This window comes from Bombina bombina, chromosome 2, assembly GCF_027579735.1.
Source record: "Bombina bombina isolate aBomBom1 chromosome 2, aBomBom1.pri, whole genome shotgun sequence".
Lineage (NCBI taxonomy): Eukaryota > Metazoa > Chordata > Amphibia > Anura > Bombinatoridae > Bombina > Bombina bombina.
In genome coordinates this window covers 848,516,700-848,544,334 of record NC_069500.1, presented here as the reverse complement: position 1 = coordinate 848,544,334, position 27,635 = coordinate 848,516,700, and the positions used below count along the sequence as shown (strand labels likewise).

The following is a 27,635-nucleotide window of genomic DNA, read 5'->3' as shown; positions in this document are numbered from 1 at the left end:
TCATGGGGACCGGTAAGCCATTTTCTTAGTCAAACAAACAGAATAAAGGGCTTAATATGGGCTAAAAAACTGGTAGACATTTTTATGGGCTAAATCGATTGCTTTATTTGGGCATTTTATTCATATTTATGCTGACAATTCGCATTTATAAACTTGGGGAACGTTTATTAAACGGCAGGCACTATGTTAGACACCTTTTCCAGTCAGGGGGCCTTCCTAGTTGTAGACTGAGCCTCATTTCGCGCCATTACTGCGCAGTTGTTTTTTGAGAGCAGGGCATGCAGATACATGTGTGAGGATCTGAAATTTGCTGAAAAAGCTTCTAGAAGGCGTCAATTGGTATCGTATTCCCCTCTGGGCTTGGTTAGGTCTCAGCAAAGGCTATAGCTGGGACTGTATAGGGGTTAAATTTGTAAACGGCTCCGGTTCCGTTATTTTAAGGGGTTAAAGCTCTGAAATTTGGTGTGCAATACTCTTAATGCTTTAAGACACTGTGGTGAAATTTTGGTAATTTTTGAACAATTCCTTCATACTTTTTCACATATTCAGTAATAAAGTGTTTCTGTTTAAAATTTAAAGATACAGTAACGGTTTTGTTTTAAAACGTTTTTTGTGCTTTATTGACAAGTTTAAGCCTGTTTAACATGTCTGTGCCTTCGGATAAGCTATGTTCTATATGTATGAAAGCCAATGTGTCTCCCCATTTAAATTTATGTGATAATTGTGCCATAGCGTCCAAACAAAGTAAGGACAGTACTGCCACAGATAATGAAATTGCCCAAGATGATTCCTCAGATGAGGGGGAGTAAACATGATACTACATCATCTCCTACTGTGTCTACACCAGTTTTGCCCACACAGGAGGCCCCTAGTACATCTAGCGCGCCAATGCTTATTACCATTCAACAATTAACGGCTGTATGGATAACTCCATAGCAAATATTTTATCCAAAATGCCTACTTATCAGAGAAAGCGCGATTGCTCTGTTTTAAACACTGAAGAGCAGGAGGGCGCTGATGATAATTGTTCTGTCATACCCTCACACCAATCTGAAGGGGCCATGAGGGAGGTTTTGTCAGATGGGGAAATTTCAGATTCAGGAAAAATTTCTCAACAAGCTGAACCTGATGTTTGACATTTAAATTTAAATTAGAACATCTCCGGGCACTGCTTAAGGAGGTGTTATCTACTCTGGATGATTGTGACAACTTGGTCATTCCAGAGAAATTATGCAAGATGGACAAGTTCCTAGAGGTTCCGGTGCACCCTGACGCTTTTCCTATACCCAAGCGGGTGGCGGACATAGTAAATAAGGAGTGGGAAAAGCCCGGCATACCTTTTGTTCCCCCCCCTATATTTAAGAAATTATTTCCTATGGTCGACCCCAGAAAGGACTTATGGCAGACAGTCCCTAAGGTCGAGGGGGGCAGTTTCTACTCTAAACAAACGCACTACTATTCCTATCGAAGATAGTTGTGCTTTCAAAGATCCTATGGATAAAAAATTGGAGGGTTTGCTTAAAAAGATTTTTGTACAGTAAGGTTACCTTCTACAACCCATTTCGTGCATTGTTCCTGTCACTACAGCAACATGTTCTGGTTCGAGGAACTAGAAAACTCGCTTAGTAGAGAGACTCCATATGAGGAGGTTATGGACAGAGTTCACTGCACTTAAGTTGGCTAATTCTTTTATTTTAGATGCCGCTTTGCAATTAGCTAGATTAGCGGCGAAAAATTCAGGGTTTGCTATCGTGGCGCGCAGAGCGCTTTGGCTAAAGTCTTGGTCAGCGTATGTGTCATCCAAGACAAAATTGCTTAACATCCCTTTCAAAGGTAAAACTCTATTTGGACCAGAATTGAAAGAGATTATTTCAGACATCACTGGGGAAAGGGCCACGCCCTTCCACAAGATAGGCCTTTCAAGGCCAAAAATAAGTCTAATTTTCATTCCTTTCACAATTTCAGGAACGGACCGGCCTCTAATTCTGCATCCTCTAAGCAAGAGGGTAATGCCTCACAACCCAAACCAGCCTGGAAACCGATGCAAGGCTGGAACAAGGGTAAGCAGGCCAAGAAGCCTGCCGCTGCTAACAAAACAGCATGAAGGAGTAGCCCCCGATCCGGGACCGGATCTAGTGGGGGGCAGACTCTCTCTCTTTGCTCAGGCTTGGGCAGGAGATGTTCAGGATCCCTGGGCGCTAGAAATAGTTTCTCAGGGTTATCTCCTGGAATTCAGGGAACTACCCCCCAAGGGGAAGGTTCCACATGTCTCACTTATCCTCAAACCAAATAAAGAGACAGGCGTTCTTACATTGTGTAGAAGACCTGTTAAAGATGGGAGTGATACACCCAGTTCCAATAAAGGAACAAGGAATGGGATTTTATTCCAATCTGTTCGTAGTTCCCAAAAAAGAGGGAACTTTCAGACCAATTTTGGATTTGAAGATCCTAAACAAATTTCTCAGGGTACCATCGTTCAAGATGGAAACCATTCGAACGATTCTACCCACTATCCAGGAAAGTCAATTTATGACTACCGTGGATCTAAAGGATGCGTACCTACATATTCCTATCCACAAAGAACATCATCAGTTCCTAAGGTTCGCTTTTCTGGACAAGCATTACCAGTTTGTGGCCCTCCCATTCGGGTTAGCCACTGCTCCAAGGATTTTCACAAAGGTACTAGGGTCCCTTCTAGCGGTTCTAAGACCGAGGGGCATTGCAGTAGTACCTTACTTGGACGACATTCTAATACAAGCGTCGTCTCTGTCAAAAGCAAAGGCTCATACAGACATCGTTCTGGCCTTTCTCAGATCACACGGATGGAAGGTGAACATAGAAAAAAGTTCTCTGTCTCCGTCGACAAGAGTTCCCTTCTTGGGAACAATAATAGATTCCTTAGAAATGAGGATTTTTCTGACAGAGGTCAGAAAGTCAAAACTTCTAAGCACTTGTCAAGTTCTTCATTCTGTTCCTCGTCCTTCCATAGCGCAGTGCATGGAAGTAGTAGGGTTGATGGTTGCAGCAATGGACATAGTTCCTTTTGCACGAATTCATCCTAAGACCATTACAACTGTGCATGCTCAAACAGTGGAATGGGGACTATACAGACTTGTCTCCAATGATTCAAGTAGATCAGAAGACCAGAGATTCACTCCGTTGGTGGCTGACCCTGGACCATCTGTCCCAGGGAATGAGCTTCCGCAGACCAGAGTGGGTCATTGTCACGACCGACGCCAGTCTAGTGGGCTGGGGCGCGGTCTGGGAATCCCTGAAAGCTCAGGGTCTATGGTCTCGGGAGAAGAGACTCTTCTCCCGATAAACATTCTGGAACTGAGAGCGATATTCAATGCTCTCAGGGCTTGGCCTCAACTAGCAAAGGCCAGATTCATAAGGTTCCAATCAGACAACATGACGACCGTTGCGTATATCAATCATCAGGGGGGAACAAGGAGTTCCCTGGCGATGAAAGAAGTGACCAAAATAATTCAATGGGCGGAGGATCACTCCTGCCACCTGTCTGCGATCCACATCCCAGGTGTGGAAAACTGGGAGGCGGATTTTCTGAGTCGTCAGACATTCCATCCGGGGGAGTGGGAACTCCATCCGGAGATCTTTGCCCAAATAACTCAATTATGGGGCATTCCAGACATGGATCTGATGGCGTCTCGTCAGAACTTCAAGGTTCCTTGCTACGGGTCCAGATCCAGGGATCCCAAGGCGACTCTAGTAGATGCACTAGTAGCACCTTGGACCTTCAACCTAGCTTATGTATTTCCACCGTTCCTCTCATTCCCAGGCTGGTAGCCAGGATCAATCAGGAGAGGGCCTCGGTGATCTTGATAGCTCCTGCGTGGCCACGCAGGACTTGGTATGCAGACCTGGTGAATATGTCATCGGTTCCACCATGGAAGCTACCTTTGAGACAGGACCTTCTTGTTCAGGGTCCATTCGAACATCCAAATCTGGTCTCCCTCCAGCTGACGGCTTGGAGATTGAACGCTTGATTCTATCGAAGCGTGGGTTTTCAGATTCTGTGATAGATACTCTGGTTCAGGCCAGAAAATCGGTAACTAGAAAGATTTACCATAAAATATGGAAAAGATATATCTGTTGGTGTGAATCCAAAGGATTCCCATGGAATAAGATTAAAATTCCTAAGATTCTCTCCTTTCTACAAGAAGGTTTGGAGAAAGGATTATCTGCAAGTTCTCTAAAGGGACAGATCTCTGCTTTATCTGTCTTACTACACAAAAGACTGGCAGCTGTGCCAGATGTTGAAAGCATTTGTTCAGGCTCTGGTTAGGATCAAGCCTGTTTACAGACCTTTGACTCCTCCCTGGAGTCTAAATCTAGTTCTTTCAGTTCTTCAAGGGGTTCCGTTTGAACCTTTACATTCCATAGATATTAAGTTACTATCTTGGAAAGTTTTGTTTTTTGTTGCAATTTCTTCTGCTAGAAGAGTTTCAGAGTTATCTGCTCTGCAGTGTTCTCCGCCCTATCTGGTGTTCCATGCAGATAAGGTGGTTTTGCGTACTAAGCCTGGTTTTCTTCCTAAGGTTGTTTCTAACAAAAATATTAACCAGGAGATAGTTGTACCTTCTTTATGTCCGAATCCAGTTTCAAAGAAGGAACGTTTGTTACACAATTTGGACGTAGTCCGTGCTCTAAAATTCTATTTAGAGGCTACAAAAGATTTCAGACAAACATCTTCCTTGTTTGTTGTTTATTCTGGTAAAAGGAGAGGTCAAAAAGCGACTTCTACCTCTCTTTCCTTTTGGCTTAAAAGCATCATCCGATTGGCTTATGAGACTGCCGGACGGGCAGCCTCCTGAAAAAATCACAGCTCACTCCACTAGGGCTGTGGCTTCCACATGGGCCTTCAAGAACGAGGCTTCTGTTGACCAGATATGTAAGGCAGCGACTTGGTCTTCACTGCACACTTTGCCAAATTTTACAAATTTGATACTTTTGCTTCTTCGGAGGCTATTTTTGGGAGAAAGGTTTTGCAAGCCGTGGTGCCTTCCGTTTAGGTAACCTGATTTGCTCCCTCCCTTCATCCGTGTCCTAAAGCTTTGGTATTGGTTCCCACAAGTAAGGATGACGCCGTGGACCGGACACACCAATGTTGGAGAAAACAGAATTTATGCTTACCTGATAAATTACTTTCTCCAACGGTGTGTCCGGGCCATGGCCCGCCCTGGTTTTTTAATCAGGTCTGATGAATTATTTTCTCTAACTACAGTCACCACGGTACCATATGGTTTCTCCTATATATTTCCTCCTGTCCGGCGGTCGAATGACTGGGGTGGGCGGAGCCTAGGAGGGACTATATGGCCAGCTTTGCTGGGACTCTTTGCCATTTCCTGTTGGGGAAGAGATATCCCACAAGTAAGGATGACGCCGTGGACCGGACACACCGTTGGAGAAAGTAATTTATCAGGTAAGCATAAATTCTGTTTTTGCTTTGTTCTCTTGGTATTCTTAGTTGAAAGCAAAACGTAGGTAGGCTTATGTGCTAATTTCTTAGCCCTTGAAGGCCGCCTCTTATCTGAACACATTTTTACAGTTTTTCACAACTAGAGGGCTTTAGTTCATGTGTGCCATATAGATAACATTGTGCTCATGCCTGTGGAGTTAACTAGGAGTCATCACTGATTGGCTAAAATGCAAATGTGTAAAAAAAAAAAAAAAGGGGCAGTCTGCAGAGGCTTAGGTATAAGGTAATAACAGCAGTAAAAAGTATATTAATATAAACTTGTTGGTTATGCAAAACTGGTGAATAGGTAATTAAAGGGCCATAATACCCAAATGTTTTTTTTTTTTTAAATATTTATTTTTTATATGTATATCAGCAGGGGAACATATTACAACATATGCGCAAATTAGACGAAAATATAAGACACGCAGGACATCGAGTCATACAATAAATGCAACAATAATTACCTGTCTCATAAGTACATTTTATATTATCTCAATAAACTTAAACAAATGTACCCTGTTGAAATTTTTCTCTAACAACATAACATTCCTACCTCGTGCTATTACCCTTGCGTCCAACATTCATACTATAAACCCGTGGTTGAAAACAAAAGAAGAGAAAAAAAAATAAAAAAATTAAACTGACTTCTAACGCCCCATCTCTCCCCCCGTTGTCTCTCAGTACTCTCATCCAGCCAGTGTCTAGGGAAGTGGCCAGTATAGATATTAATTTGTACATATGCCAATTTCAGTAGTGGCTTAACTAATATTTTTCTGAACAGAGATTTGTAAAGAAAGTATAAAAACTTCCCATTTTTTAAAGAAAGCTACTACATGTGCGTCCCTAGATGGGTCTAACATTATTTGCTCTGTCATACATTGTGTGAGCAATCTGTTTTTAAGATGGGGAAAAATTAGGGGCGGTTTTATCCTTCCAGGTTTTAATGATCAAAGTACGCCTATTAATATTATTGTATTGATAAGTTTAATATTCTTCTGCACTCCCTGATATTTCGTCAGAAAGAAACCTCAATAGGTTTAATTGAATGTTTGAGAAGGAGCTTCGTATTCATCCAAAATATAACTTTATACCAAAATTGGGTAACTTTCGGGCATCCCCAAAAACAATGAAATAAGTCAGAATATGGTAAATTACATCTATGTAAAGGGGGGAAATTTTATATAACCCTGCACGATAGCTATTAATTCTGTTATTAAGTTCCCCAAGGGACCAATTCGATCCATATTTTTGAATCAATTCATTGATAAAATGTCTCACCTGTAGATAAGCAAAGAATTCACATGCAGGTAGATTGAATTCTGCAGCTATATTTGCAAAGAGAATAGGAGATCCCTCTGTATCTACTATTTGACCCAAACACTTTAAATCTTTAGTCGCCCAATTCTGAAAGACCTTATTCGACAATCCTGAGGTAAAGTTTGGATGCCCTATAATAGGAACATATTGGGAAACGTACGCCAGAAGATCTAAATCGTTACATAATTTCTGCCACGCAACAATAATATTCCTAAAGGTGCTTAGCGAAAAAATATTGGACGGCAGAGAAGTTAAAGGACAATGTATAAGCGCTATAAGATTAAATGGGGAAATCAAGACAGATTCCCAATTATATGATGAAATTTGTTCTTGCTTGGTGATCCAATCTATCGCAAATCTTGCAAGTATCACTATATTATAAACTTGTAGATTAGGAAACACTAGACCGGCTGCTGATTTCAAATTCATAAGACGTTGGATCGCAATACATGGTCTAGATTTTTGCCAAAGAAATTTTGCGCATACCGAATTAAACCTCTTAATATCGGCCCTGTGTACTAATAATGGAATATTCTGGATAATATACAAAAGTTTAGGGAACCCAAATGTTTAAACACTTGAAAGTGATGCAGCATAGCTGTAAAAAGCTGACTAGAAAATATCTCCTGAACAACTCTATGTAAAAAAGAAAGATATTTTACCTCAAATGTTCCTCAGTAGCCACCTCCCATTGTAAAGGATTTCTAAGCAGCATTTTAGTGTGTATGTCCCGGGACATCTGAATGGATGAGCATCGTGCACTCTCATATTATTTCACCAATCAGGTAAAGGAGCTTACTATGAAATCTCATGAGAGTTAAGTCAAATCTCATGAGATCACATTAAGAGTTCATGACCTCAACACTGCTTGATGCTGATTGGCTGCTGTTCATTTCTTATTTATTTTTTTATTTTTACCTGCAGCTGGGAGCAGGTGAAGTATAACTTTTTACACCGAACTTACTCTGCTGAGCTGAGGAGATTGTGATGTAAAATATCTTCCTTTTTTACATAGAGATGGTTAGGTGATATTTTCCTGTCAGCTTTTTACAGTTATACTGCATCAGTTTCAAGTGATTTAGCATATGAGTATTATGTCCCTTTAAGGGATTATCTATCTTTTTAAACAATAACAATTCTGTTGTAGACTGTCCCTTTAATATCTATAAAATAATGGGCACCACCATGTTGCAACCTAGACTTTTAATTTATTGAAAACTCTTACCGCCTCTGCAGAGGCCAATTAGAGACAGCTGTATATGAGTTGCTTGAGGGATCAAGCAGTGACTGTGTAGAGTCTGCATTTCCAGTTTTCAATTTTCATTTAAATTAATAAACAGAATGAGGGGACAAAATGAATAATGAAAGTAAATTGCAAATTTTATTACTATACTTTAGTTAAGCATTTTACATAACAATCTCAAAGTATCAGTAGTCATGCAAACAAGGTTCCCAACTAGGGAACTTTTCCACCCATGCTGCAGCAGAGGAGCTGTGTCAACTGCATGCATTTATAATTGCACAAGCAACCCCTTGTGCAGCTCCACCCCCTGCTCTTGCCTGATTGGTCACACCTGTCAATCACCCTGGGCAACCACTACTTTCAAATGTATCGTAAGGAAGGCCAAACATTTTTAATTTTCCTTATATGATACTTGCATGGTGCAAAATATGGTGGGTAGTAATGTTTAAGTTCTAAATTTAGATGAGAACTTGACTGTAATCTATCAATTTGATTGAATCTTTCTCAAAGCTATTTCTGTGTTACAAGCTGATATTGAATACAGAAATTAGAACATTTGTATCATTCAATTTAAAAAAATATTGACTTCCTATTTCAGAGAGAATTATAAATATGTCACTGTTGTAAAAAGTGAGGTATATGTCATTGAAAACCTGCACATCTAATTCTAAAGGCAAATATCTAATCAGTCAATCTTGTTTCAGCAGCTCAATGCATTAAAAGCAGAATAATTGCTGCTATCAGACAGAATAGTTTGAGTTTCTCAGAGACTTCTGAAATCCTGGAATTTTCCTATTTTCCTAGTCTCTAGAGTTTACGTGAGAATGGTGCAAAAAACATGCAGTAAGAGATATATTGGTTGAAGCCGACAGGAGGATAAAAGTAACTTAAAGGGACATGAAACTCAATTTTTTTCTTTCATGATTTAGAAAGATCATGCCATTTTAAACAACTTTCTAATTTACTTCTATTATCTAATTTGCTTCATTCTCTTCATATACTTTGCTGAAAAGCATATCTAGATAGGCCTCCGTAGCTGCTGATTGGTTGCTGCACATAGATGCCTCGTGTGATTGGCCCACCCATGTGCATTGCTATTTCTTCAACAATGGATATCTAAAGAATGAAGCATATTAGATAATAGAAGTAAATTGGAATGTTGTTTTAAATTGTATTCTCTACTTGAATCATGAAAGAAAAATTTGGGGTTAGTGTCCCTTTAATTAACTAGTGTGTGCTATGCAGAAGAGCATTTCTAACAGCATAGCACAATTGAGCCTTAAAGGGGACAACAGTAAATATGTGAGTCTGCTTCCCGAAATGAAAGAAGCTGCAGTCATTAGACCAGTGCTTCTTATACTCTACGCCACCTCTAAAGTGGCGAGGGGAAATCACTGAGAGCTTGTTCGATTCTCAGTGATTGACAATCCATTCTCTCATGCAAATGGTCGCACGAGAGAAGAGGCGGGCATTACATGCTCACTTGAGCGTGTAATTATACATACGGAAAGCAGATCTTGTTAGTTCCGTTACCCTATGTTGCGAAGGCTAGCAGACAACTTTACAAGTTCAAAAGCTTGTCCGCTCAGACAGGGCCAGATTGGGCCGCCGGGAGACCAGGAAAAATCCTGGTGGGCTGGCAGCCGATGGACTGGCACTGCCTGGCAGGGGCAGCTGCAGTATGAGGAGAGTGCAGGCGCAGCAGAAGAGCTGCCAGCAAGCAGCAAACAGACTGGGCTGCCGGTGTTCTGTAATAGCCCCGCTCACCTTTACCATACCGCACACATGTCACCTGACACCTACGCTACGTACTGCGTCTGTTTTTGTCTCTGTCTCAGAGTGCAGCCGGTGCTCCACCTAACCCTGTGCTCTACTGCTCCAGGTTCGGTTCCAGGCAAACAGACAGCGCAGCCAAGCTGAAGAAGCTGCAGGGTGGCAGGCAGCAGCAGAGTAGTGCGCAGGATACAGACGGGCGCCAGGGTGCAGCTAGGGTGACCATGTGTCCCATATTGCAAGTTTGTCCCGGGCACCTTCACACTGTCAGAGTAAAACAACTGCGGTAAGCCGGTAACTGGTAAGGTAAATTACTTGAACCAGGTTCCCGGCTTCCAGCAGACGCGAAGTGACAACTGTGACATCCCAGCCCAGGCGCACTCAAGGCGGACGCAACTTAGATCAGTTCACTTTCACTAACAGTTAGTATGGTAATGAGGGCTCTGGCTGGGCGGCTTGAGTAGGGAAGCTGGAGGATTATGATGATGTCTGTGATGTGACGTCATATAGCCCCGCCCCCATAGTCTCACATCAAGTCTAGTCTAGGAGCCGGAGGAGAAGACTGAGACTGACAGACTAAGTGCACATTCCAAGTTTCCAACAACACAGTCACAGTGTGTGTCAGTGACAGAGAGAGCTGAGAGACTCAGGAATAAGCGTTAGTTAGACTCTGGTCTGGAGTGGACACAGTTAATCTTAGACAGAGACAGGTAGGTAATGTATGGTATTATTGTTTGTATTATTATAGATAGTTTATAATTACACTGACACAAACAGACAGCAGCTTCAGCCTCTCTTCTCTACTCTAATATGTAATGTGACTCACTCATAGGGCATAGGCATAATTTATTAAGTTCTTTATTATAATAAAAGTAATTTTATAAAGGTTGCTAAGTGTTTTAGGCTGAAAAAGTTAACATGCTTTTTTTTCTTCAAAATTGGCACACACACATACAAAAAAGTATCAAATTAATCTTTCTTTTTGGGGGGGGTGTTAACCCATAATGCCAGCTTCAGGGCTGGTTCGTGCCATGAGCCAGAGGGGAGCGGGGCTGAGTCGGAGAGGGCGGGGCTGAGCAAGAGGGGGGCGGGACTGAGTCGGAGGGGGCGGGGATGGGCCGGGGCCGCCGGGCCATACAAATTTCCAGGGCCGGTCTGATTTCCCAGTCTGGCCCTGCCGCTCGACCTTTTGTACATGGGGCCCCAAGACAGGAAACTGAGGCTACAGTTGTGCATAGGCTCACCGAAACTGAACAGGAGTAGATGTTGCCTGGGTCTGACAAATCTCTTTTATTATTTTGCTTCATCTTTCTTTTACTACTCAATGAAGTTATTTAAAGACATAAAAAACCTAGTGAGAACATTACAGCATAAGAGAAAACAATAACCAGACATATTTAGCCAATTAAAAAAGCTACATTAAAACTGAATACATTGACCATATACTGACCATTGAGCACCCCCGACCTCATCTTTCTTTTGCTCCTCAGCGTACAGATAAAAGTGCTGTCAGAATTGCTCTTCCCTCATTGAAATTCCTTTGTTTTTATATTATTTATCCATTCACTTGTATTACTATAGTTTTTTTATTATTAATATTTTTATTTTTTATTTTTTTTAAAGCGATAAACCTTTATTGGAGCTCTGCTGAAGTCATATGGGGGAATAATTCCTGTAGTCACTTGTAATATTATAGTCTTTCTCTCTGTCTCTCTCCCTTCCTCTTGTCTCTCTCTCTTTACATAGGAAATCAGCACATATCATTAGATGTGCCAATTGCCTATGCAAATTTTTTTTTTTTTTTTTTTTTTTTAAAAAACAATGTTTTTTTATTGTAATTTCTGCATTGCAATACAAAGGGTAAAGTATACAGTTTAAAATCATCCAAGCAGAAGTCAAACAGTATGAGAAATAAAACATTTAACACAACAACAAATAATTAACCAGGTTCCACGAGTTGCTATTCACTTTTGTTTTTGATCTTTAGCACCCATTCAAGTTCGCCCACAATGCTTATTATTAATATTTTTACTCCAGAGTTAGCGCTCATTTTTTCTTCATCTATTTCAACCTTTAAATGTTTTTTTTTTCTGTTTTCAAACTTTTATCCCTTTCCCTTTAATTATTTCCCACCTCTCTTTTCTTTAATCCTGTTTCTTCGCTCCCTTGTTTCTTCTGCAGCATTGCGCAGTCTGCTCTCATCCTCCAGGTCTCACTGTGGTCATGTGATGTCTGCACCATATTAACTAATTTCTTACAAGCCTTGCAAATATATTTATATAATATATTATTTAGCTTTGACTGCTCTCTGGTGGTTACTTTAACCCTACTCATAGTTTAATTTAATTAATTTAATTAAATTTTTTCCTGTCAGAGAAATTATTTTTATTGCTGATTGATAGAACTTATTAACAGTTTAAAGTGATATGTATTTATACTTTTGGTATAAAATTTATACTTCTATTTTTCATTGATAATACAACTTTTTAGTTAATTTTGAGATACTTATAATTTTGTCTCAAAATACAGAGAATCCCAACAAGTTAACTGTTGAATCGATGATAGACAATTCCCTTCGGAAACGTGTCTTATATATCTAAATTATCTGCCAATAAATCTGGCAATTCAAAGAAAGCTATTAAAGGGACATGAAACCCATTTTATTTCATGATTCAGAAAGACCATGCAATTTTAATCTTTTTTCATTCTCTTTGTATCCTTTGTTGAAAAATACCTAGGTAGGCTCAGAGCTGCTGATTGGTGGCTGCACATATATGCCTCTTGTCATTAGTTTTCATTAAGTTCCCAGTAGTGTATTTCTGTTCCTACAACAAAGTATACCAAAAGAATGAAGCAATATAATATAAGTGAATTGGAAAGTTGTTTAAAATTGTATGTTCTATCTGAATCATGAAAGAAAGATTTTGGGTTTCATTTCCCTTTAAGCGCAAAGCACCATCTATCGCTGTAAAAAAACAGCAAAATATTGGTGTCTAAATTCCATTATCTATTATCGGAGACAAATGCTTCTGCAAGAAAAGAAGTTGAAGCATCTGCAAAAAGGACCATAATTCCCAAGGATATTGAAGCAGGAGATAATAAAAAATCTAAATTAGATTCAAAAATTTAAAAAAAAAATACTCCTCTTCATCAGATTCTGATTTCTCTACCGAGGATTCAGATATATTTCAGATTGTGATTTTCCCTCTTCTGTGATTTTAATGAACCAATTAGATTACTAAAAATAAAAAAAAAATATTCAAAAAAAATCTAAATACTTGGAAGAGGGAGAACTTACTTTTGATCCTCTAGGGGAACCCTAGATTCAACCCGGATATTTTAAACTATCCCTGCTACTCTGAATGGGGCCCATCCTTAGATGTGGCAACATTAATTGATTTCCAAATAAGGAAATCCTTTAAGAAAAAATCCTGCAACGTGATGAAGACAGAATGCCCCAGGCACCTTCTACTTCACTTTAGCTCTATCACCCCCAGATCTCAAGGTTATAAAATATAAGGCACCCCAGGATATAAGATTAAAAAAGGTCTTGACAAAGACAAGGGCTACTAATAGATTTCCTATCCCCTCCAATTCAAATTTAAATCCCTCACCCAATCCAATTTTCAGAGCAGACAGGATTCTGGTTAGCCAAGAGATTACACTCTTACATAAAAACAAACTTTTTTTCCTATTTCAAGTCCTCAATGTTTTTCTAAGCAATATTTTCTTAGTAAAAATGAAAAGTAGTCGATTCAGACCAGCTATAAATCTGATATCTCTAAATTCCTTTGTAGTCTACAACCATTTCAAAATGAAGGGCACTAAGCTTCCTAGCTTGCCTTGTAGACAACAATTGGATAGTCCAATTAGACTTAGCCGATGCTTACTTAACAGTCCCTATAGCTCAATGCATTGCAAATGCCTTACATTTTTATAGGAAAACCATTATTTAAATTTTGGACTTTCTTCGACCCCATGGATTTTCAAAAAGATCCTAAAATCAGTAGTAGCTTAGTTAGGACTTTGAAGAATTTGTCTAATAAGATAATTGACAACATTTTTTGATGAACCCAGAATTCTCAAGTTTCCCAAGGTTTTTTTAATTAACAGAGAAAAATCTGTTCTTACAACTGTGAAATCCTTAACTATTCTAAGCTTTCTAATATATATGAGAATTCTACTCTAAAGGCCACTTAAAGTACTAACAGGTGAGCGGACAGTTTCCCAACTTGCAAAGCTGTCCGCCCGCCTTCGCTACATACGGGCAGCGGATCTGTTCGTCTGCTGGCCCGTATGTATCATTACACACTTATTGTAGTGAGTAATGCCCGTCCCTTCATTCGCGCGACTGAAGGGGCTGTCAATCACCGAGAGCAAGCTCTCTGATTTTCCCTCACCAACCTCAACTCCAGTGGCTATTATCCTCCGGATGGACAATGTTTCTGCGGTCCAATATTTAAATCAATTAGGAGGCACAAAGCTGGGAATCTTTCCAATATTACCAAAGACTTCATACATCTTTGTCTAGACAGGAATATGTTGTTTGGATGATTTACTGCAAACAGGCTTTGTTCCATCAGTTTCATGCCCTTCATCTGAATATTGAACAAGATTCATCAGACTCTTCTCCTTGGCTTGGAAGAATTTCTCTTTGTGTCAAATGCATTGCATGCTTCTTTGGACTTTTAATATTATTACTGTTTTGCCTTAGTTCTTTTATTGTTAATTTCTCTGTTATGAGCATCAAAAAAAAGAGAGGAGGTTGGGGTGCAGCCCCTGCAGATTTGCAGCCAATCGGGCCGCTAGCAGGGGGTGTCAATCAGCTTGACCGTATTCGATCGGGTTGATTTCTGTCCTCCACCTCAGAGCAGGAGGACAAGTTTATGGAGCAGCGGTCTTTAGAAGGCTCACCGGAAACAAGAGGCATCAAACTCCATACAGAGCTTGATAAATATGCCCCTTGTAGTGGTGTTATGAGGTAGGGAATATTTTCTTGTCAAACATTAGGCACCTAATACAAATTGTTCATTGTTTAAATGCCACATCCTAACTAAGTATTGTTGCTGACTATGTGCATCCCTTTATAGTCTCAAAAAGGTAATTTTCCAGCCTCCAATAGAATTTAAAAGACCTTTATTAATCTCTTACAGGGTCCATTATAACAACGACGTTTCAAACCTATACCAGGTTTCTTAATCATGTTTATAGAATAGTGTACAGGTGTGCCTTTTATACCTGTCCATTTCCTATAAGATTACACAACAGTGCCATCATGTGGTAAAAATTTAAAATTACAAGTGATAAATAAAAATCTTCAGTTATTCAAATTCTTATGTATCTCATATTGAATTTTTAGAATATTTACTTTCTTCTTCTTGATTTCTATGTATGTTTATCACATGCAATATTAAAACCAAAATACTAGTACATTTACAAATAAAACCTATACACATAAAAAATTCGGAATCAAATTTGCTACTACAGATAAATGCTACAATTATCAATTAGAAAAATAATGACCATTCAAATTCTTATTCAGACCTTCAGGTATCATGGTGTTTAATTTATTGATCCAAAACATCTCCCTTCTTTTGAGCAATTGGTCCCTGTCACCTCCCCTCCTGGGTCTGTCAACTTGTTCAATGACTTGAAATCTCAGTTGACTGATGTTATGACCCATGGAGATGAAGTGACAGGAAACAGGAGCTTCTGTATTTTTATTTCTGATATTGGATTTGTGTTCGGTGATTCTTGTTCTTACCTCCCTACTAGTTTCACCTATGTAAATCCTGGCACACGGACATTTAATGAGGTATATGGTGTATGTGCTTATACATGTTAGATATTTCTTAATTGGATATTTAGTCCCCTTAGTAGGATGGAAAAATTCCTTCCCCTTTATTATGGAACTACAGTGACTACAATGTAGGCAAGGATAACAACCTCTATTATCAGGTCCTATTGATGTTTGAATACTTTTCTTTTTGCTACCTATATCTGCTCTTACCAGTAGATCTCTCAGGTTCTTAGTTTTTTTGTAAGCCACTATAGGTATGTTTTTAAAATCTTCAACTTGGGGATTGCATTCTCTGAGTATGTGCCAGTGTTTATTAATGATGTGTGATATTTTAGATCCTAGAGTGTTATATTGGGTTACAAAAATCATTCTGTTTTCTTTTGTCTTATTTATTGTGTTGTTATCTTCCTTATTTTTAAAGTACTCTAATTGTTTTGTAATTAGTTCTTCTGGATATCCTCTTCTTTTGAATTTTTCTGCCATTTCCTTTAATCTTATATCACATTTCTTTTTATCAGTCACTATTCTTTTCACTCTTTGAATTGACCTTGGGGTATGGCTTCTATTGTTTTTTTTGAGTGGAAGCTATCATATTGTAGTACTTTGTTTTTATCTGTGGGTTTCACATATAGATCAGTTTTTAGGAAGCCTTGTTCTTTATATACAAAGGTGTCTAAAAATGCTACTCCTGTTTCCTCAGTGTTAAGTGTGAATTTTAAACCAGTGACAGATGAGTTAAGATGTTCAACAAATTGCAATAGGCTACCAGTGTCACCCCACCATATGCCAAATATGTCATCCACAAATCTCCACCATGCTGCACCATATTGTAAAAATAATGGATTTGAGTATACAAATTTCTCTTCTATGTGGGACATAAAGATGTTGGCATATGTTGGGGCGACACTGGAGCCCATCGCAGTACCCTGTTTTTGCAAATAAAAAGTGTCTTGGAATAAAAAATAATTTTGATATAGGATAACAGATAATAAATCTGTTAGAAATTGTATTTCTTTCTCAGTATATTTATTATTCACTTTTAATGTATTTGTCACAGCCTCAATGCCGCTAGTGTGCTTTATGGAGGTATATAAGCTAGTAACATCTAGTGTATATAGAATGCATTTGTCTCCAATTTGTCCAATATCTTTTAATTTTGCAAGAAAAATCATTAGTTTCTTTTAAGTAAGAAGATGTCTCTAACAAGAAGGGCTGCAATACTTTATCTAGAAAGGTTGCAATTTTTGAAAAAATGGAATTTACTCCTGCCACTATTGGGCGGCCTGGAGGTTGAAATTTGTCTTTATGTATTTTGGGTGAAGCATAGATTACAGGTCTTACTGGGTTTTTTTCTATTAGGCACTCTTTGAATTCAGTAGTAATGATGCCATTCTTAACTGCTACGTTGGTGATGTGTTCTATTTCTTTGCTTATTTGTGTTGTAGGATCTCTAGTTAGGGCTTCATATACTGTGGTGTCCGTTTAAATTGTCTTTGTATGTCATTTACATAATCAATTTTGTTTAGTAGCACTACTGCCCGCCCTTATCTGCCTCCTTTATTATGATTTCTTTATTGTTTTTTAATTTGTTAATGGCATCTTGTTGTTTCTTATCAATTTGCACTAGTTCTCTCTTTTTATTTCTTTTTAGTAAGTTTTTTACTTCTTTTTGAACTAGTTTTGCAAATGTGGCTACACTATATTGTGTTGGCGGGTTAAATTTACTCTTGCCTTTAATCCCAAATGTCTTAAGATTGTTAAATTTTGTATCCTTGTTGATACTATCCTTTTTCATTATTACAGGTGTTTCTGTCATACTTGTGAGTGTAGAAAAATGTACCTTGAGTTTCAGTTTTCTAAAAAATCTCTCTAAATCTTGTTCTATAATAAATTCATCATGCATATTAGATAAACAATACGATAAGCCTTTATTTAAAATTTTGTGTTCTATTTCTGATAAGGTGTAATTAGAAATGTTATGAACCAAATCATCCTGTGTAGTTTCTATATTGTGATGCAACTTAGTATTGCTTTTGACTATAGTGTTGGCATTAGACTTAGTAGATGTTTTGTTAAACTTTAAAGTGCTAATATCTTCAGTGGTGTCCCTTACTAAAGTGCTTTCTAAATTAAAAGTGCTGTTCAAATTTAAAGTGCTAATATTATTATCGGTATCATCAACCAATGTGTTCTCTAATTCTAAAGTGTTGTGTCTTTAGCAACATTACTTTCTAAAGTGTTTTTCATTAACTGGATTGGAAGTGCTTTCTTCATTGTTAACATTTTTAGCATTCAAAAACTTTTGGTTTGTGCTAGTGCTTAAGTTACCATTGTGAATATTTGTGCGATACTGAGAGTCTTTAGTCATATTATACATTTCATTGGATTGTCCATCATTTTCTTCGGTGAATTGTTTCTTTAAAATGTCTATACACCGTATGTTTAGGTACATTTACTTTACCCATATTGGTTGTTTCTTCGTGTGTCGTTTTCTTACTATGCCTTATTCGTTCATTGTTTACAGCAAGGAGCATGTGTCTTTGGTTCTCAAGTACCATTTCATCGATATTTTCTTTTTGTTGGGGAGATTCTGTCTGTCTACCGACATCGCCTACTTCATCTGATGTATCTGGTGGTCTACTTCGCTGCTCAGTAGCGGTATTGCCCCCGCTGGTGTCCTTTCGTCCGTCGGGCTCTCTGGGCGCTCCGGTTGTGACGTTGAATAATATGCGCCTCTTCCGATGCTTGCGTCAACTGAGATTTCAAGTCATTGGAACAAGTTGACAGACCCAGGAGGGGAGGTGACAGGGACCAATTGCTCAAAAGAAGGGAGATGTTTTGGATCAATAAATTAAACACCATGATACCTGAAGGTCTGAATAAAGAATTTGAATGGTCATTATTTTTCTAATTGATAATTGTAGCATTTATCTGTAGTAGCAAATTTGATTCCGAATTTTTTATGTGTATAGGTTTTATTTGTAAATGTACTATTATTTTGGTTTTAATATTGCATGTGATAAACATACATAGAAATCAAGAAGAAGAAAGTAAATATTCTAAAAATTCAATATGAGATACATAAGAATTTGAATAACTGAAGATTTTTATTTATCACTTGTAATTTTAAATTTTTACCACATGATGGCACTGTTGTGTAATCTTATAGGAATGGACAGGTATAAAAGGCACACCTGTACACTATTCTATAAACATGATTAAGAACCTGGTATAGGTTTTGAAACGTCGTTGTTATAATGGACCCTGTAAGAGATTAATAAAGGTCTTTTAAATTCTATTGGAGGCTGGAAAATTACCTTTTTGAGATTGATATTGGGGTTTGGCTAACCCTTTCCTGTGCCCCGGATTGAAAAGGTGCTGTCTCTCACCACTATTTTTCACATCCCTTTATAGTAACATTACCTTATGGCTTCTTTCAGCAGGATAACAAGTTGTCAAACAGTGCATATCATCTCAATCTGGTTCCATGAACGTGGCAATCATTTCAATGTATTTCTATGGCTTCCACAGTTACTAAATCTTAAACCACTAGTGCACCTTTTGGATGTGGTGGAATGGGTGATTCACAGACAATAATTCTGTAGCATTTGTGTGATGCTATCATCTAATCATGGGACAGAATCTCCATGCCCTGTTGAATTCATACCATGGAGGGCAAAGTGTTTTCCTACCCAGTAATAGAAATACAAACCTTATAAAGTGGTAGCTTAAAGGCATCCAATTTATATTGAAAATCTGTTGATAAAGGTATGTATTTATTTTACCTACAAGAAATAAAAAAACAAATAGCAGTATAATAGCAGTATAAATGTCAAAGGAAATATTTGTCTTACCTCTTGAATATGAAAATACAGAAAATCACCCATCTCTGTTCACTGGCTGAGAAGGACAACTGCATAAGGCTGCTTGGCAGACAGGGGATGCCTCATGCAATATTCAATTTACGGTTCTTGATTAGAGTTTGAACATTGCTGATTTGCATTCTCAATTCCTTGGATATCTTTTTATATCCCTTTAATATTTTATACAGTTCAACTACCTTTTCCCGCAGATCCTTTGACAATTCTTTTGCTTTCCCCATGACTCAGAAATGAAAGATGCAAGGGTCTGTCAGGAGTCCAGAAACTCATTGACCATTTATACACACACACTAATTACAAGCAGACAGATCACAGGTGAGGATGGCTACCTTTAATAGCCATTCAAACCACTTTGTGTCAACTTGTGTGCATGTTATCAGACCAAAATCACCAGGGTATGTAAACTTTTGATCAGGGTCATTTGGGTAGTTTCTGTTGTCATTATGATTTAAAAAGAGTAAACACAGTTGATTGATAATAAATGGCTTCAGACAAACACTAACCATGAGTAAAAGAACAGTTTTTGTGTTATCATTCATATTCTCTGAAAAATGGCCAATAAATCATAAATTCTGCCAGGGTATGTAAACTTATGAGCACAATTGTATATATATATTTGTACTGTATATGTGTGTACCTATGTATTTGAGTATTTATATGTGTATAATATGTATTTACAGACATATATATATATATATATATATATGTGTATATATATATATATATATATATATATATATATATATATATATACAGGTGGCCCTCAGTTTACAACGGTTCAATTTGCGCTGTTTCAGAATAACAACCTTTTTTTCCAGCCATGTGACTGCTATTGAAAAGCATTGAGAAGCAGTGTATTGATTAAAATAGCTAGTAGGTGGAGCTGTCCGCTTGTGTTGCAGCAAAGCCAAGCAAGCTGAAATTATTCAGTTTAACCAGACCTGAGCTATTGAGCAGATTTCAAAGGAACAAAATCTTCCTTTATATAAATCAGTCCAGATTGGAATGCATAGAAATAACTGTTTGCAGAGAAATGCAAGTGAAGTCTGTGTTGTGTGATTATTTTATTAGGTTTATAATGCTGTTTTGCAAATGTTTTTGTTCATTTAACTTAGTTTAATTATATATTCTGTGTTTTGTGATTATTTTATTAGGTTTATAATGCTGTTTAGCATTTAAAGTCTTAATTTCAAAGCTTTAAAAATAATGTATAAGGTTTCTTCTGTTAAGTGTGATCAGTCCACGGGTCATCATTACTTCTGGGATATTACTCCTCCCCAACAGGAAGTGCAAGAGGATTCACCCAGCAGAGCTGCATATAGCTCCTCCCCTCTACGTCACTCCCAGTCATTCTCTTGCACCCAACGACTAGATAGGATGTGTGAGAGGACTATGGTGATTATACTTAGTTTTATATCTTCAATCAAAAGTTTGTTATTTTAAAATAGCACCGGAGTGTGTTATTATCTCTCTGGCAGAGTTTGAAGAAGAATCTACCAGAGTTTTTGTTATGATTTTAGCCGGAGTAGTTAAGATCATATTGCTGTTTCTCGGCCATCTGAGGAGAGGTAAACTTCAGATCAGGGGACAGCGGGCAGATGAATCTGCATAGAGGTATGTAGCAGTTTTTATTTTCTGACAATGGAATTGATGAGAAAATCCTGCCATACCGATATAATGTCATGTATGTATACTTTACACTTCAGTATTCTGGGGAATGGTACTTCACTAGAATTACACTGTAAGAAATACATAAAGCTGTTTAATAACTAGAGATTATGTTTAACGTTTTTGCTGGAATGTAAAATCGTTTTCATTTACTGAGGTACTGAGTGAATAAATGTTTGGGCACTATTTTTCCACTTGGCAGTTGCTTAATCTGTTTTCTGACAGTTTCTGTTCTCCCTCACTGCTGTGTGTGAGGGGGAGGGGCCGTTTTTTGGCGCTTTTACTACACATCAAATATTTCAGTCAGCAACTCATTGTATTCCCTGCATGATCCGGTTCATCTCTACAGAGCTCAGAGGTCTTCAAAACTTATTTTGAGGGAGGTAATTTCTCTCAGCAGAGCTGTGAGAATTATAGTTTGACTGAGATAAAAAAACGTTTATTCTGTAATTTGTTTCCTGCTTTCAGAATTTGTTATCTTTGCTAATGGGATTAAACCTTTGCTAAAGTTGTGTTATTTACAAGGATTGAGGCTATAACTGTTTCAATTTATTAATTTTCAACTGTCATAGATCTTCTGTGCTTCTTAAAGGCACAGTACGTTTTAATATTATTCTAATTGAATTGTATTTCCAAGTTACAAGTTTATTTGCTAGTGTGTTAAACATGTCTGATTCAGAGGATGATACCTGTGTCATTTGTTGCAATGCCAAAGTGGAGCCCAATAGAAATTTATGTACTAACTGTATTGATGCTACTTTAAATAAAAGTCAATCTGTACAAATTGAACAAATTTCACCAAACAACGAGGGGAGAGTTATGCCGACTAACTCGCCTCACGTGTCAGTACCTACATCTCCCGCTCACAGGGAGGTGCGTGATATTGTAGCGCCGAGTACATCTGGGGCGCCATTACAAATCACATTACAGGATATGGCTACTGTTATGACTGAGGTTTTGGCTAAATTACCAGAGCTAAGAGGTAAGCGTGATCACTCTGGGGTGAGAACAGAGTGCGCTGATAATATTAGGGCCATGTCAGACACTGCGTCACAGGTGGCAGAACATGAGGACGGAGAGCTTCATTCTGTGGGTGACGGTTCTGATCCAAACAGACTGGATTCAGATATTTCAAATTTTAAATTTAAACTGGAAAACCTCCGTGTATTACTAGGGGAGGTGTTAGCGGCTCTGAATGATTGTAACACAGTTGCAATACCAGAGAAAATGTGTAGGTTGGATAAATATTTTGCGGTACCCGACGAGTACTGAGGTTTTTCCTATACCTAAGAGACTTACTGAAATTGTTACTAAGGAGTGGGATAGACCCGGTGTGCCGTTCTCACCCCCTCCGATATTTAGAAAAATGTTTCCAATAGACGCCACCACAAGGGACTTATGGCAAACGGTCCCTAAGGTGGAGGGGAGCAGTTTCTACCTTAGCTAAGCGTACCACTATACCGGTGGAGGATAGCTGTGCTTTTTCAGATCCAATGGATAAAAAATTAGAGGGTTACCTTAAGAAAATGTTTGTTCAACAAGGTTTTATATTGCAACCCCTTGCATGCATTGCGCCGATCACGGCTGCAGCGGCATTCTGGATTGAGTCTCTGGAAGAGAACATTGGTTCAGCTACTCTGGACGACATTACGGACAGGCTTAGAGTCCTTAAACTAGCTAATTCATTCATTTCGGAGGCCGTAGTACATCTTACTAAACTTACGGCGAAGAATTCAGAATTCGCCATTCAGGCACGCAGGCGCTGTGGCTAAAATCCTGGTCAGCTGATGTTACTTCTAAGTCTAAATTGCTTAATATACCTTTCAAAGGGCAGACCTTATTCGGGCCCGGGTTGAAAGAGATTATCGCTGACATTACAGGAGGTAAAGGCCATGCCCTGCCTCAGGACAAAGCCAAAGCCAAGACTAGACAGTCTAATTTTCGTTCCTTTCGTAATTTCAAAGCAGGAGCAGCATCAACTTCCTCTGCACCAAACAGGAAGGAGCTGTTGCTCGCTACAGACAAGGCTGGAAACCTAACCAGTCCTGGAACAAGGGCAAGCAGACTAGGAAACCTGCTGCTGCCCCTAAAACAGCATGAATTGAGGGCCCCCGATCCGGGATCGGATCTAGTGGGGGGCAGACTTTCTCTCTTCGCCCAGGCTTGGGCAAGAGATGTTCAGGATCCCTGGGCGCCAGAGATAATATCTCAGGGATACCTTCTGGACTTCAAATACTCTCCTCCAAGAGAGAGATTTCATCTGTCAAGATTGTCAACAATCCAGACAAAGAAAGAGGCGTTTCTACGCTGCGTACAAGAGCTCTTGTTAATGGGAGTAATCCATCCAGTTCCACGATCGGAACAGGGACAGGGGTTTTACTCAAATCTGTTTGTGGTTCCCAAAAAAGAGGGAACTTTCAGACCAATCCTGGACTTAAAGATCCTAAACAAATTCCTAAGAGTTCCATCGTTCAAGATGGAGACTATTCGGACAATTTTACCTATGATCCAAGAGGGTCAGTACATGACCACTGTAGATTTAAAAGATGCTTACCTTCACATACCGATTCACAAAGATCATTATCGGTACCTAAGGTTTGCCTTCCTAGACAGGCATTACCAGTTTGTGGCTCTTCCATTCGGATTGGCTACAGCTCCAAGAATCTTCACAAAGGTTCTGGGTGCTCTTCTGGCGGTACTAAGACCGCGGGGAATCTCGGTAGCTCCATACCTAGACGACATTCTGATACAAGCTTCAAGCTTTCAAACTGCCAAGTCTCATACAGAGTTAGTGCTGGCATTTCTAAGGTCACATGGATGGAAGGTGAACGAAAAGAAAAGTTCACTCGTTCCACTCACAAGAGTTCCCTTCCTGGGGACTCTTATAGATTCTGTAGAAATGAAGATTTACCTGACAGAGGACAGGCTAACAAGACTTCAAAGTGCTTGCCGCACCCTTCATTCCATTCAACACCCGTCAGTGGCTCAATGCATGGAGGTAATCGGCTTAATGGTAGCGGCAATGGACATAGTACCCTTTGCACGCTTACACCTCAGACCACTGCAACTGTGCATGCTAAGTCAGTGGAATGGGGATTACTCAGACTTATCCCCTTCTCTGAATCTGGATCAAGAGACCAGAAATTCTCTTCTATGGTGGCTTTCTCGGCCACATCTGTCCAGGGGGATGCCATTCAGCAGACCAGACTGGACAATTGTAACAACAGACGCCAGCCTTCTAGGTTGGGGTGCCGTCTGGAATTCTCTGAAGGCTCAGGGACAATGGAGTCAGGAGGAGAGTCTCCTGCCAATAAACATTCTGGAATTGAGAGCAGTTCTCAATGCCCTCCTGGCTTGGCCCAGTTGACAACTCGGGGGTTCATCAGGTTTCAGTCGGACAACATCACGACTGTAGCTTACATCAACCATCAGGGAGGGACAAGAAGCTCCCTAGCTATGATGGAAGTATCAAAGATAATTCGCTGGGCAGAGTCTCACTCTTGCCACCTGTCAGCAATCCACATCCCGGGAGTGGAGAACTGGGAGGCGGATTTCTTAAGTCGTCAGACTTTTCATCCGGGGGAGTGGGAACTTCATCCGGAGGTCTTTGCCCAAATACTTCGACGTTGGGGCAAACCAGAGATAGATCTCATGGCGTCTCGACAGAACGCCAAGCTTCCTCGTTACGGGTCCAGATCCAGGGATCCAGGAGCAGTCCTGATAGATGCTCTGACAGCACCTTGGGACTTCAGGATGGCTTACGTGTTTCCACCCTTCCCGTTGCTTCCTCGATTGATTGCCAGAATCAAACAAGAGAGAGCATCAGTGATTCTAATAGCACCTGCGTGGCCACGCAGGACTTGGTATGCAGACCTGGTGGACTTGTCATCCTGTCCACCTTGGTCTCTACCTCTGAAACAGGACCTTCTGATACAGGGTCCCTTCAAACATCAAAATCTAACTTCTCTGAAGCTGACTGCTTGGAAATTGAACGCTTGATTTTATCAAGACGTGGGTTTTCTGAGTCAGTTATTGATACCTTAATACAGGCTAGGAAACCTGTTACCAGAAAGATTTACCATAAGATATGGCGTAAATACCTATATTGGTGTGAATCCAAAGGTTACTCTTGGAGTAAGGTTAGGATTCCTAGGATATTGTCTTTTCTACAAGAAGGTTTAGAAAAGGGTTTATCTGCTAGTTCATTAAAGGGACAGATCTCAGCTCTGTCCATTCTGTTACACAAACGTCTGTCAGAAGTTCCTGACGTCCAGGCTTTTTGTCAGGCTTTGGCCAGGATTAAGCCTGTGTTTAAAACTGTTTCTCCACCATGGAGTTTAAACCTTGTTCTTAATGTTTTACAGGGCGTTCCGTTTGAACCCCTTCATTCCATTGATATAAAGTTGTTATCTTGGAAAGTTCTATTTTTAATGGCTATTTCCTCGGCTCGAAGAGTCTCTGAATTATCAGCCTTACATTGTGATTCTCCTTATTTGATTTTTCATTCGGATAAGGTAGTCCTGCGTACTAAACCTGGGTTCTTACCTAAGGTAGTTACTAACAGGAATATCAATCAAGAGATTGTTGTTCCTTCTTTATGCCCAAATCCTTCTTCAAAGAAGGAACGTCTACTGCACAACCTGGATGTAGTCCGTGCTCTAAAATTTTACTTACAGGCAACTAAGGAATTTCGACAAACGTCTTCTCTGTTTGTCATTTACTCTGGGCAGAGGAGAGGTCAAAAAGCTTCCGCTACCTCTCTTTCTTTTGGCTTCGTAGCATAATTCGTTTAGCTTATGAGACTGCTGGACAGCAGCCTCCTGAAAGAATTACAGCTCATTCTACTAGAGCTGTGGCTTCCACTTGGGCCTTCAAGAATGAGGCCTCTGTTGAACAGATTTGCAAGGCTGCAACTTGGTCTTCGCTTCATACTTTTTCCAAATTTTACAAATTTGACACTTTTGCTTCATCGGAGGCTATTTTTGGGAGAAAGGTTCTTCAGGCAGTGGTTCCTTCTGTATAAAGAGCCTGCCTGTCCCTCCCGTCATCCGTGTACTTTTGCTTTGGTATTGGTATCCCAGAAGTAATGATGACCCGTGGACTGATCACACTTAACAGAAGAAAACATAATTTATGCTTACCTGATAAATTCCTTTCTTCTGTAGTGTGATCAGTCCACGGCCCGCCCTGTTTTTAAGGCAGGTAAATATTTTTTAATTTATACTCCAGTCACCACTTCACCCTTGGCTTTTCCTTTCTCGTTGGTCCTTGGTCGAATGACTGGGAGTGACGTAGAGGGGAGGAGCTATATGCAGCTCTGCTGGGTGAATCCTCTTGCACTTCCTGTTGGGGGAGGAGTAATATCCCAGAAGTAATGATGACCCGTGGACTGATCACACTACAGAAGAAAGGAATTTATCAGGTAAGCATAAATTATGTTTTTACTTATGACAGTTTTAAGAGGGCCTGGAACCTAACTCCTTCACTTCCCATTGACTTACATTATATACTGGGTTTCAATTTACAACGGTTTCGATTTACAACCATTCCTTCTGGAACCTAACCCCGGCGTAAACTGAGGGCTACCTGTTTAGACAAATGTAGGAGTGCATTGTAGCCCTTTGCAGTCAAGTAGCTGAAAAAATGAAAAATCATATTTATGCAATATTTTTTAGTGTTTAACTATGTATTTACTGTAAATATTTCACATTCCAGTGTTTTTCACATAAGGGAATATGTTCTTATTATTTTATTTTTTTTTATTATTTTTTTTTGTTTAAATAATTTTTTTATTGAGGTTAAACATGTGATACAATAAACACATTTGCATTACAGAAAAAAAAAGAATCATGGCAGTCAATGTGCCTTAACATATAGACATAACCATTACGACACATTTATGCAAAACACGAATAGTAAACCTCACATTTTCTATATTTTTAGGTTTTTCAAAAAATACAGAACCATCCAACATAAACATTGAATCCTCAGAGAGCATATAAAATATAAAGAACCATACATACTACTGAAGACAATTAAACATCATAAAACAAAGGAAATTCACATCAGTAAAGATATATCTGAAAAGGATAGGATCTGATAAAACAGTATATTTTTTAATTATTTGTATGTTCTTATTATTAATAAATAGATATTCCTATATATCTATACCTATATATAATCATATACAAATATAGGTATAGATATATATATTTACCAAAAAACATTATATATATATATATATATATATATATATATATATATATATATATATATATATATATATATATAATAAATATATATGTATATATAATGTCTATTTGTTCTAAAGTTAAATGAGAATTAATAGACTTGCTCCAATGTAAAGATTTTGTCACTGAAAATTCCATGCATCTATCTCTGTGCTACAACTGTAATGACAGAGAGAAAAAAAATACAGAATTCTTAATATTTTCTTTAAACATGTTTGCC

The 27,635-nt window shown here is 38.8% G+C and overlaps 1 long non-coding RNA gene across 1 annotated transcript in view; it reads left to right on the top strand.

The window, feature by feature from the left end:
• Positions 1-27,175, top strand: part of LOC128648057 (uncharacterized) — a 97,193-nt gene extending 70,018 nt beyond the window's left edge. The window contains exon 3 of the long non-coding RNA XR_008400488.1: positions 27,108-27,175. This is a non-coding gene — a long non-coding RNA (uncharacterized LOC128648057). The remainder of the gene's footprint in view (positions 1-27,107) is intronic.
• Positions 27,176-27,635: the final 460 nt, after the last annotated feature.